The sequence below is a fragment of the Dama dama genome, chromosome 21, assembly GCF_033118175.1.
Source record: "Dama dama isolate Ldn47 chromosome 21, ASM3311817v1, whole genome shotgun sequence".
Taxonomy (NCBI): domain Eukaryota; kingdom Metazoa; phylum Chordata; class Mammalia; order Artiodactyla; family Cervidae; genus Dama; species Dama dama.
Window position 1 is genome coordinate 19,653,625 of NC_083701.1, and position 12,502 is coordinate 19,666,126.

General features: G+C 39.6%; 1 protein-coding gene across 6 annotated transcripts in view; it reads right to left on the reverse strand.

Annotated features, from left to right (window-relative positions):
• Window positions 1–12,502, reverse strand: part of SPIDR (scaffold protein involved in DNA repair) — a 258,391-nt gene that overhangs the window by 103,746 nt on the left and 142,143 nt on the right. The gene's annotated exons all lie outside the window — the stretch shown is intronic.

Consider the following 12,502-nt stretch of genomic DNA (forward strand, 5'->3'; position numbering starts at 1 on the left):
CACTGGTAGGTGGATTCTTTACCACTGAGCCACCAGGGAAGCCTCATATGAATTTTAAGATGAGGTTTTCTTATTTGTAAAACAAACAAAAATAGAAAAACTACCCCCTAAATTCAAATCCTTTGATAAAGATTGTACTGATTCTATGGATAGCTTTGGGTGGTACTGACATCTTAATATTATTAACTGTCCAATCCATGAACATTTTTTTAGGCACCCACATGTTTATATTTGTTATCTCTTCTTGATGTACTAAAACTTTTATCAACATAAATGCCTTTCCTTATCTCTTATAATCTGAGTTAAAGTGGACATTGTCTCACAATCATCTGATTACTATTGGCATGGAATATCTTACTCCATCCCTTTACTTTGAATCCCTTTGTGTTCTCACACCTAAGGTGAATCTCTGGTAGACGGTATACAGATGGATCCTTCGGGGAAAAAAAAACAAAACTCAGTCCGCCAATCTCTACCTTTTAATAGCTGAGTTTCACTCATTTACATTTAATGTGATTAATGATAAAGGCAGATTTGCTTTAGGCATTTATAAATTGGTTTCCTAGTGTTTTTTTATTCTTCTCTTTATGTATGTGGTTTTTATTCTTTTTAGGTAGGTGTCTTTTGGTTGTTGTTCTTTATTTAGTTCCTTTATTACTGCTCTTTAAATATTTAGTTGATTTTTTGGGAGTGTATCATTTTAATTCTCTTCTTTCCTATTCTGTATTTTTAAATTTTCTTAGTAGTTACTTTGGAAATTACAATTAGCATCTTAAAAGATGTAACAGCCTGGTCTGAATAATCTCAAAGTAGTTTCAAAATCATATAAACACTCTGCTCCTGTACATCTCCATCTCTTCCCCTTTATATGGTAATTGTCACAGATTACAACTTTATATATTATATATCTATTATATGTCCACAGAGATTTATAATGATTGGTGTATATAGGAAAAAGTGAGAAATTACAAATATCTAAAATACAATAATACCAGCTTTTATATTTTACCTATGTAGTTACCTTTACTGATGTTCATTTTTTTCTTATGGATTCAAGAGGCTGTTTAGTATCCTTTCATATTAGCCTGAAGAAGTCACTTTAGCATCTGTTACAGGGCAGTTTAAGACATTGATTTGGAGATATAATTCCAATGTACTTTCTCAGGGATGGTTTCTGTCAAATTCTTATTTCCTGTGAAGGAGAAATATTTTTCCTGTTCCTTTGTATGTTTTTTATTTAGAACTGTGTATTGTGAATATTATGCTGTGGTAATTCTAGAAATCTAATTTCCCCACTCCTCAGGAACGATTTTTGTTTGCTGAGAGCTGGAGCTATCCTTCTGTGACTCTTCCAAAGCAGTTTTGCAAACTGTGTATTCTTACTGTATGTGAGAAACTAAACTTTCTCTTCATTTGTCTCTGATAACAGCCTGACCTAACCAAAGGATTCTTCAAAAGTCTGACTCCCGAAAGTGGGGGAAGGGAGAGTTCTGTCTCTTAAATCCCCCAATATCTGGAAAGCAACTTCAGCCCATAGTGGAGTGAAACAATGGCTGACCGCTCTGTCATGCCCACAGTAATCAAAAGCAGCAACCAACAATCAAAACTCACAACCCTCATTGCTGGAGGACAAAATCCTCATTGCCCCCCTTGGCACCAGCAAGCTGCATGAGGAATGCTTTAGCGCCTGACAGCTTCCTGCCACGGGGCTGGAGGTGGCCAATGGCAGCCACAGCAGCGTGAATGCTGAATTCAACCAAGATTTACTGAAATTTACCATCATCTTCATCAAGTTCTCCCCAAACATTGTAAGTGTCCTATTAAATCCAAAGTTCCAAACAGTTGCCTGAGACATTTTTGAAGGTTCAGTTGTTGTTTTGTTGGAGGGACATATTCCTGGAACTTCCTGCTCTGCCATCTTCCTTGATTCCAGAAATAGCTCATACTTACTAAGAACTTTGTGCCAAGTACTACACTGAACAGTCTCCACGCTCATATCTCCCCACTGTGAGAGTGTGTTATGAGGCTTCCCACCTTACAAATGAGGGATCAGAGGCAAAGCAACAAGTCTAATCAAAGAGACATGAAGTAGTTGATCTGGGACACAAGGCAGTTTAGCATCAGATTTGTTCTCTTAATCACTACACTTTGCACAAAGAACTTCAGTAGAGCTAAAAAAATACCTTAAAAATCATCAGGTTTGGGTTACTCATTTTGTAAATAAGAAAACAAAAGTTCAATAAAGTTAGTGAATTGTCCAAAGGTCACACGAAGAGTCTATAAATGCAAAGTGATGACCATCACTTACTAATTCCCAGCCCTTCTCTACCATACATCCTCACTTTTCTGAGCACCAAGGCATTTGGAATTTGCAGGAAAATCTCTGCCTCAGTAGAAGTATCTTCAGAAACAATGGCAGAGTCCAGAACTCACATTCTTCAGACATATGGCCTATCTTCCAAAACCAGATCAATCTCCACTATCTCCAGAAAGCCTACCATCATGAGTTATTTGTAACCAGTAAATGCAGTCTCCATTCTGTCTGTACTACCTACATGGAATTCACTGCCTTACATTACAATTATTTATGTAGTCATGTGTTTAAAGTCTTGGAAAGAGAAAAGAAATTGTGTTTTCTCTTTATCTGTTCCATGGATATATAAATAAAATTAGGTGTAAAACAAATAATTGCTTAGTGAGTGATAAGTGAAAGCTTTCTGCCCAGAAACACAGATTAAATCTACTTAAAATATGACAGCCATTGCATCACGTCTATGCTAAGATATCCCTGATGGCTCCATATACAGAACAGAATCCACTGTCCTTCATGTGATATTTGCGCCCATTCGTCTCTGTAGTGTAGTGGCTATCACGTTCGCCTGACACACGAAAGGTCCCCGGTTCCAAACCGGGCGGGAACAGACTTTTAGGGAGTCCCTGGTGGCTCAGATGGTAAAGAGTCTGCCCGCAATGCAGGAGGCCTGAGTTTAATGCCTGGGTCCGGAAGATCCCTTGGAGAAGGAAATGGCAACCCACTGCAGTATTCTTGCCTGGAAAATCCTGTGGACAGAGAAGCCTGGCAGGCTATAGTCCGCAGGATCACAAAGAGCTGGACACGACTGAGTGACTACACTTTCACTTTCAACTTCTAAAAATGGCCACAGCCTTCAGGGATGAAATTTTAATTTATATATGTCTCAGCACATAATACTGGGTCTTGTATGTACTAAGTGACAGTGGCTTAAGCTATAGTGAACATGATCTATGATAAATGCGAAAAGCAGAAAAATTATTAAAAATATGTAACAATGGCTCCAGGGAGCTTTGAAATCTTTTTCCCAGGAGATTTTCAAGATAAAAAAGAGACAGTCATCTGCCTCAAGCAACTGTCACCCCATCTGGAGACAGAAGCTGGACTCTACCAGTCCTTCCCAGTCCTACAGTTCTATGACAATCCACTTAAAATTGCATACTATCTGTCAGGGAAGAAAAGAAAGTAGATGTGCACCTGTGCCTGGACATGAAAACTCAGGGGAGGAAATCACTTTAGACTAGACGGGGAAAACAGTTCAAGTTTAAGAAAGAAAAAATCTGAATACAAATATCAGATGCTTGTCAATAATATTATGGTATACACTGTTTACATAATTTTCAGCCAAAAAGAAAAAGTAATCTCCCATTTGAAATTTATTCTCCTTTTAGTAATATTTAATATGTAAATCTTAATAAACAAGTTAAACAGTAATTTATGGACTAGGATATATATTATATTTAATATAATACAAATATTAAAACTATATAAAGACTATAGAGTCATACATTAAATGTTTATTGAAATAGTAAAAATATGTAATATGACATGGTTAAAATACCTGCAACAGTAAAAAAAAGATACAAATGAGTAAATACTATACGAAAATGAAAAAAATCTAGATAGTTTATTATAATAGTGGGATTTAATTAGGTGCATTTCTAAATGTTTATGAGAATCACTCTTCTTTATTGTATCAAATATATTAAATTAAACAGAGTGGTAGAATAACCACTTTTAAAGCTAATGTGAAAGTCAAAACAGCAAAGTTGGGACTCAGGTCAAGACGTGAGAGAGTAATTCTGTTTGGAAGCTCCCTGTGAAAAGTACAAAAGAAACATATTTGAATGGAGAAACACTTTTATTTGATATGCAGCCATACCGGTATACTTGACAGGCCCTAATTCGGGCAGCCTGGGGCCACCTCAAATGGGATCTGAATGCATGAACAGTTCAAGCCTCCAAGTGCGAAGGTTTTATGAAACACCTGCCCTGAGCCAGGCACGCTGCACGTTTCACCTGGATGAGCTGTTAGGCCTGTCCTACAAAGGAGGTGCTGTTGGCATCAGAAATATAGGTGAAGAAACCAATGTGGAAATAGGTTAACATACCAAGATCACAAAGCCAGGAGCAGAGAAACTAGGTGTGAACTAACATTGTCTTACATGGATTGAACACAAGACCTAGAAAGGACACCGCCAGAAACAAAGGAATCGTCAGTTTCATTTTACAGAACAGTCCAAAGGGGTTGTTTAAAGTGAAATGCTTATTTTTTCGGAAGAAAACCCACACAGATACTAACTCTTCAAGTGGTAAAATGTGGGAGCTGTTGTAGACTTAAGAAAAGATAGATTTCCCCAAGGTATAGATAAAGGGGACAGGAGAACAGGAAGAAAAACAGTTGTTCTGATTACGAAAATCATAAACGGTCATTATAGACAGCTTGGGAAAATCCGAAAAGAACAAAAAAGAAAGAATCGTTAACAAGGAGACAGGCATTTGAATATGCTGGTGTATTTTTGTAATTCTGGTGGAATATGTAAAAACAATTACACTGGGCTTTTTGAACATCTGTCTCTGAGCAAACCCAGAGTTTTGGCAAAATGATTATATAATCTGAACCCCTTGGTTGAAACTGGAAGGCTTTCCATGGAAGAGAGAATTCTAAGCGAACTGCTAGATGCAAGAAGAGCTGCAAGTGTAGACGAGGAAAACAGTAAGTGTGGATGCTTGGCCCCTGAAGACACAGAAATGGAACTGTGAGTGGCTACCTGAAGACGTCTAGGAAAGACGCTGGCGCAAGAATCTGAACACCAGTGGACAGGTCGTCCCCTTGGCTTACCAGGACAAGGTGTGGAAAAACAGATTTGGAAATGCCAGGTGAGGCTGTAACAGAGCGACAGTTCCTAACAAGAGAGCTGAACAGATGTCAAGTTTCACAGACATGTGCACGTCAGAATCCAAGGAAGAGTGTAAATACAGGAGAAATTGGAAAATGCTCTTTAATGCAGCCAACAACAACAACCACTTTTGATAAGATCGTCTACAATTTTCTCAGGCGTGGCACATCAACATAACATAAGCAAGGAAATTTTATCACTCTGAGAGTTATATCTGCTTATTTTCCCCAAAGAGAATAAGCATTTCACTTCAAACAAGTAACACTGTATTACATGTTAGTCTTCAGAGGTTGGTTACATAAAACAAAATCAGGAACCACAGTTTCTGCTTGTGCTTGGTAAAGTCAACCTGATCTGAAGGAGAAAACTTGGATTTTGGTCCCAGACGGAAGATACTCCAGTATTCTTGCCTGGAGAATCCCACAGGGCAGCCTGGGAGGCTACAGTCTTTAGGGTTGCAGGAGTCAGACATGACTTAGTGCTATCTTTCTTTTCTGGAAGATACAAGAGACTACCATACAGTTTATGCTGTGAAGATTTCTTCCCTCATTTACTTCTTCACAAAGGGAGTGAGGTCCCACAAACACAGGACTATATACTGCCGCCACCCGCCTCACCTTTAAACCCACTGCAAACAAGCCCAGGGGAGTGTCTGTGTCACCCGCACTTGACCCCTGTCTTCTCAATAGCCGCGGCAGAGGGAAGAGGAAATCTCACCAGCGGTCAGAACACCCCTGCCTGACCACAGCTGTCTTCATGCCACCAGACACTTTACAGATGGGGAAGCAGACACACCAGACAGCAGGTGGTGGCTCATGGGGGTCCCAGAGCTCAGGAAGGGGCAGGGGCTCAGGTCAACTGGGCTGCTCAAAGCAGCTGCTTCCAACAAAATACGTACAGCCACGCTGGTTAGAAGTCAAGTCTAGGCAGAATAACACGGATTTTAAAAAAGAACATGCAGTTTTAGTCAGATGACACAGTGGAATACAGGCACAGGCAGTTAAATGCAACATGTTTTTCAGTACAGAACTGTGATTATTCCAAAAACCTGTGTAATTTAAAAATATCCACTCTTCCTACAGGTGACTTTTTTCACCTCTATGCCCAAAATTGCTTTTATTTTTCCTTTTACATTGTACAGTAATCACTTCAAGGAATGCTCCAGAGCAACTAGTGCCAGACTAGAGAAGAAACAAGAGCAAACACTCCTCGGAGCCTAAAACAAACCACGTCACCGGCAACCACAAAGGACATTAAAATCTACAGATAAGGTCAGATGCTGCACAAGATACACCAGTGCATATTTCACTGGCTGTTACAAGGTTAATGTGGAATTCAAGCCTTCCTTAGGTTTAAAATCAGGAGAGCTTGTCCTTACCTGGAACTGGATTTGAAAAGACAACAATAATCCCCATGTTCTGAATGTAACCATAATTTGCTCATTTCTATTAGTATCTTCTGGAATAAAGACATTGTGGGACTTTTTCTCTTTGGGGGTATATAATTTATGTTCAGCTGGAACTATATAAAGGTTCAAAACACAATTTTTATATTTGCATAATATGAATATTTGTATCACACTCAAAGAGCTCCATTTTTTAAGAATGTTAGAAATGTACTATCACAGCAACAGAAGCATCAGTGTACAAAGCAGGCTTCTTTAAACCAATTACAGAATTCGAAAGTCTGGTGTACATCTAAAAAAACCTTAGGTGTCTCAAGGGCTACACCAAAAGCTCATATCCTCAAATGAGTACACCTGTACACAATGCTGGCCAACAAACTAAACTAATAGTCTGAAAGACAATTAGGTAGTGTGGGCTTCAGGCTACATGGGAAGTGTTCAGCCAATGCATGTTTCATCCACCATCATTTACAAATTAATATGGTGACAATAATGCAGTTAACATGCTTTAAAAATGAGAAACATACACATCAAGCATTTTACAACCAGTTTCTGAGCTGCCTCCAACTTAGGAAATAATCAAACACATGCACCGACAGCATTTAGACAGCACTACTCCTCAGCACTTCCCCTGGGCCGTCTTCCGGCGACAGCCCTTCTGGGCCAGTTCAGAAGAGAGAAGCAGTCTGGCCTGGACGGGTATCCTCTCAGAGAATGCATACAGACCTGTCAGTGCTCAGGATGGCTTCTCCAAGGTATGAAGACATGCCAGCCTCCAGATAACAGATTCTCTCTTCCTTTCTCTCTCTCCCCACTCCCATGAACTTAATGCCCATAATATCTGAGCTTGGACTCAAATTTTTCTTAGAGAAATAATGTTATAAGTGTGGGATAAGGCAGCTCAAGTTACATCGTCAGTAAAATGTTAGAATGCATTAAAGTGAAACAGACGTTTTGGAGCTGGCCTGGGAACGAAGCCATGATTTCTACTACTGTTCTTTGGGCAAATGCAGTCCAAGTTCTAAGAAAGGAACCCTTGGGAAACAACCCATTCACACTTTAGGGTGTGTACTTTGGGTCCAGATACTAATAGGTAGCAAGGCCGGGGACAAGCAAACACTCTGATTTAAACTTATCAAGTTTTATTCCTACCACTATAGTCACCTGTGATTTCTGGTCCTAAATACTCACCTACAGGTTTCAATTACAACATGTAGTGTGGGCATTATCTGTTTATGTCGAATCAGAGGACTTCATTCGTCAATTAATGTGAAGGCTAGATATGTTATGTAACATACTGGTGCTCCAGAAAACAAAAGCCAAGAATTTTTCAGCCCAAATATCTAGGTCCCAGATGACACGTCTGGCTTGGGAGGCTGCTCATCTGCATTTAGAGTGTGAGACTGTACCCAGTTTTTCCCCAGGACAGGAACTGGTGGGACAGAGTGGTGCAGGCAGGCTGAGAATCCACGTGGGACAGGCATCACACAGGATGGAGCCAACTTACAGACACACCCCCGTGCAGGCCCCTCAGAACCCACCTGCGGCCAGCCTGCCTCCAGACCACAGTGTGGCTCTCCATCTGAGGTCACCAGGCCCACGGTTGTTTTCATTAGTAGTCCCTCTGGCCTAGCAGAGACTAAAAGCAATGCCCAGCTAACAATAGATGATGTAGCAGGAGGGGGCGTGGCCTTCAGGGAGCTTTAGCATGTGGGCATATGTATGAGGGTACAAGAAACTCACGGACATGCCTGAGGCATCTCTATTTGTCTAAGACTGGTGATTCCAGTCCTCTATTCGGTCCTTTTAACAACCCTGCCAAGGTGTAGAGGGTGCTGTTCTTATTTGATAGGTGAAGAACTATGCCGAGGACTGCCCTGGTGGTCCAGGGGTTAGGAGTCCGCCTGCCAATGCAGGGGACATGGATTCGATCCCTGGTCCAGCAATATTCCACATGCTGTGGGACAACTGAGCCTGCACTCTAGGGCTTGCAAGATGCAACTGTTGAGCTCACACACCACAGCTAGTAGCCCACACGCCACAGCTACTGAAGTCCGAGCGCCTAGAGCCCATGCTCCAAAATAAGAGAAGCCAACACAATGAGAAGCCCACACACAGCAACAAAGAGTATAGCCCCTGCTCACTGCAACTAAAGGAAGCCCGCGTGCCGCAGTGAAGACAAACCAATTACTAGACCACATCATTACAGGTAAACACCTGTCTCCCAGTACCTTCCGTACATGTACCCCATGAGATCTTAGGGATTGGAATGACATCTCCTATTTTTTTCACCTCACATGGAATGTAGTAAGTGCTAGGCACCCAACAGGCATCACCAGATACATATTGGAATGAATTTTTCTCAATTCCTTCAGCAAGTCCTTCTTATCCCAGGATGGTTATTTTACCTAATGGATTACTATGGCTGAATTCATTTTCTAGTTCTGTTCTTTAAGAGAATATATACAATGTCTCTGAAAGCCAAAATCCATGCTTTAGGACAATAAAATGATCCCATGAAAAGAGTGGGAGAAAGTCAAAGCAAAGCACAGAGAAAAGATAATAAAAAGGGAACTGCTTACATCATTCATTTACCTACAAGTTCTCTAGATTAACTCATGACCATCTAAAGTTTCTAGACTAAGAACTACAAGACAGGAACTTGATATTTCTGAGTAATCAAAATTATGGGATGCATGCATTTGAAATTTAACCTGGACAAAATACATTTAAATACAAAGAACTGTTAAGATAGTCAAATACACAGGATGGAGTATTTCCACTTGCTTCTTAAAATAATTTTAATCAGTCCTTTTATCATTTTTGTTAAAACAGGTAGAATAACGTAAAAAGTTGATGTTTTAGGCTATGTTCTTCCACTCTTTGTGTTAATGTACATAGCAGATCTAAGCTATATTTGATTATCAATTTTATATAATCTGTATATTTCATGTGTCATGCATCAGTACTGTATCACATTAATTACTGGATTTTAATTTAAGGCAAAAGCCACTTTTTCCCATCTTCTCATTAACAATAGAAAAATTATAGGAAGATCTCCAAACATATGGAAACTAAATAACATACTTCTAAAAAGTCCATGAGTTACACAGGAAGTCTTAAAGGAGACAGAAAAATACGCCCCACTGAACAAAAATGAAAATACTACACAACAAAACTGGTAAAATGCAGCTAAAGCAGTGCTGAGAGGGAATCTTACAGCATCCCAGTGGCTCAGCGGTAAAGAATCTGCCTGCAATGCAGGAGCCACAGGAGATGCGAGTTTGATCCCTGAGTCAGGAAGATTCCCTAAGAGTAGGAAATGGCAACCCACTCCAGTATTCTTGCTTGGAAAATTTCATGGGCAGAGAAGCCTGGCAGGCTACAGTCCAAGGGGCCACGATGAGTCAGACACAACTGAACAAATAAGCCACAGACATAAGAAAAGCTTTAAATCAATAATCTAAACACTCTCCTCAATGACTTACAAAAAGAAAATAAAAATAAACCCAAGCAAGCAGAAGAACAGAAATCACTGATGTTGAAATTTTTAAAAAAGAGAAAATCAATATAACAAAGAACTGGTTCATGGACAAAATCTACCGACCAGTATCAGAAATGGAGCAAGGGATCTCACACAACTCTGCAGACAAAGGAAAGGAAGGAAATACTACACACAGCTCTACACACATAAATGTGACATATTCAGTGAGACAAACCAATTCCTTGAGAGAACACAAACTACCACAACTCACACAACACAAAATATTTGACTAGACTTAAGAGTCAGTAAGAAAATTGAAAATGTCATTTAAAAACTCCCCAAAATATCTCTCTAAATCTGGACAATTTCACTGGAGAATTCTACCAAACATACGAAGACAAATTAACATTTGTAACTATACTACACAATCTCTTTCAGAAAAGAGAAGTGGGAACATTTGTCTATCATTTCAGGAAGCTAGAATCACCCTGATACTAGAAACAAAACAAAGACGGCACACACACGAAAAAGAAAACTACAGACCAGTGTGCTTTATAAATATAGCTGTAAAAATCCTTCACAAGATAACAGTAAATAGAATTCAGCAATATGTAACAAAAAATTTATACACATACACAAACACACTCTATGAGCAAGTAGAGGTTACTGCAGGGATGCAAAGCTGGTTTAATACTTGAAAATCAAGTATTATAATTTACTACATTAAATGCTAAGAAGAAAAATCATACAATCATACACATCAATAAAGAAAAGCTGTCTGGTAAGATTCAACACTCATTCATGACTTAAAAAAAGTCAGAAAAGTAGAAATAAAGGGCAACTCCCTCACATTGATAAAGAGCATCCACAACAGACATACAGGTATCTTTATACTTAATGGGGAAAGACTACAAGTTTTCCCTCAAGATCATAAACACGTGCTCTCACTGCTCTTTTTCAACACAGGATGACAGGCTGTGGCCAGAGGGGGAAAACGGTGCACAGATCGCAAAGGGAGTCATAAACTGTCCTGCCTGCAGATGACATGACTGCCTACATATAAATTCCCAAGGATTTTACAGAAAAATTCTAGGATTGATAAATGAGTTCACTTATCAGCGTAGGAACACAAAGTCAACACACAAAAATTAACTGTATTCATATATACTAGCAATGAACACCAAAATTAAAAATACTCTTTACAACTGCTTTTAAAAAGAGAAATATTTCACTGTAAATCTAACAAAACATGTATAAGACTTACATGCTGAAACTACAAAATTCTGGATGGGGAGGGAGATGGGAAGAAGGAGAGGGAGGGGACATATGCACACCTAAGGCTGACTCCTGTTGATGTTTGACAGAAAACAACAAAATTCTGTAAAGCAATTATGCTCTAGTTAAAGAATAAAAAAAAATTTTTAAATGAAGAAAGAAATCAAAGAAATATTAAACAAGTGCAGAGAAATACAATGTTCACTGATTAAAAGACTACATAAAGGAATGATGTCAATTCTCAAATTCATAAACATGTTTGACATAATTCCTACTGAAATCTCAGCAAGGTTTTTCATACACACAATTGTGTCCTACTCTTTGCGACCCACCCCATGGACTGCAGCACGCCAGGCTTCCCTGTCCTTTAGCATCTCCCAGAGCTTGCTCAAACTCATGTTCACTGAATCAGTGATGCCATTCATTCTCTGTTGCCCCCTTCTCCTCCTGCCCTCAATTTTTCCCAGCATCAGGATATTTTCCAATGAATCAGCTCTTTGCATTAGGTGGCCAAAGTACTTCAGCTTCAGCATCAGTCCTTTCAATGAATATTCAATGTTGATTACCTTTAGAAAATTACCTTTGTAGGCAAAGTAATATCTCTGCTTTTTAATATGTGGTTAAGGAGTAGGGTGGGGTAAAAGGAAAGTAGGTGTGGCCCCTAAAGAAATGGGTGTGCTCCTGGAACAGCAAGATGGGAAAGAGACCTGGCCCCGGAGAAGGCTGTGAAGTCCTTCTTCACCCACCTGCCACCCTGTGTGGGATCTCATCCCACTGCACCCCAGGGAAACAGGAGGTATTCATGAAGTAGTTATTAGGTGTATTAACGAGTAATGGAAATTAATTCTGATGAAACAAAATTAACACAACATTTAAATTAACACTGTTTAAAGTACATACTACAAACCTCTCTTTGTACTGAATTCTTTGCATGAATGACCTCATTTAGTCTCACAATAGCCCTGGAAGTCAGAAACTGGCACTGCCCCTTTCTGGCTGGGCGACTGCTCCAGCCAGCGCTGCTAACAAGAGGCCCAAGAACATATGTTCTCAGAAGGTCCAGCCCTCCTATCCTCCCTTCTTCTGACCTGGAAAAGAGACCACACACTTGTCCAAGGTTAAATCCC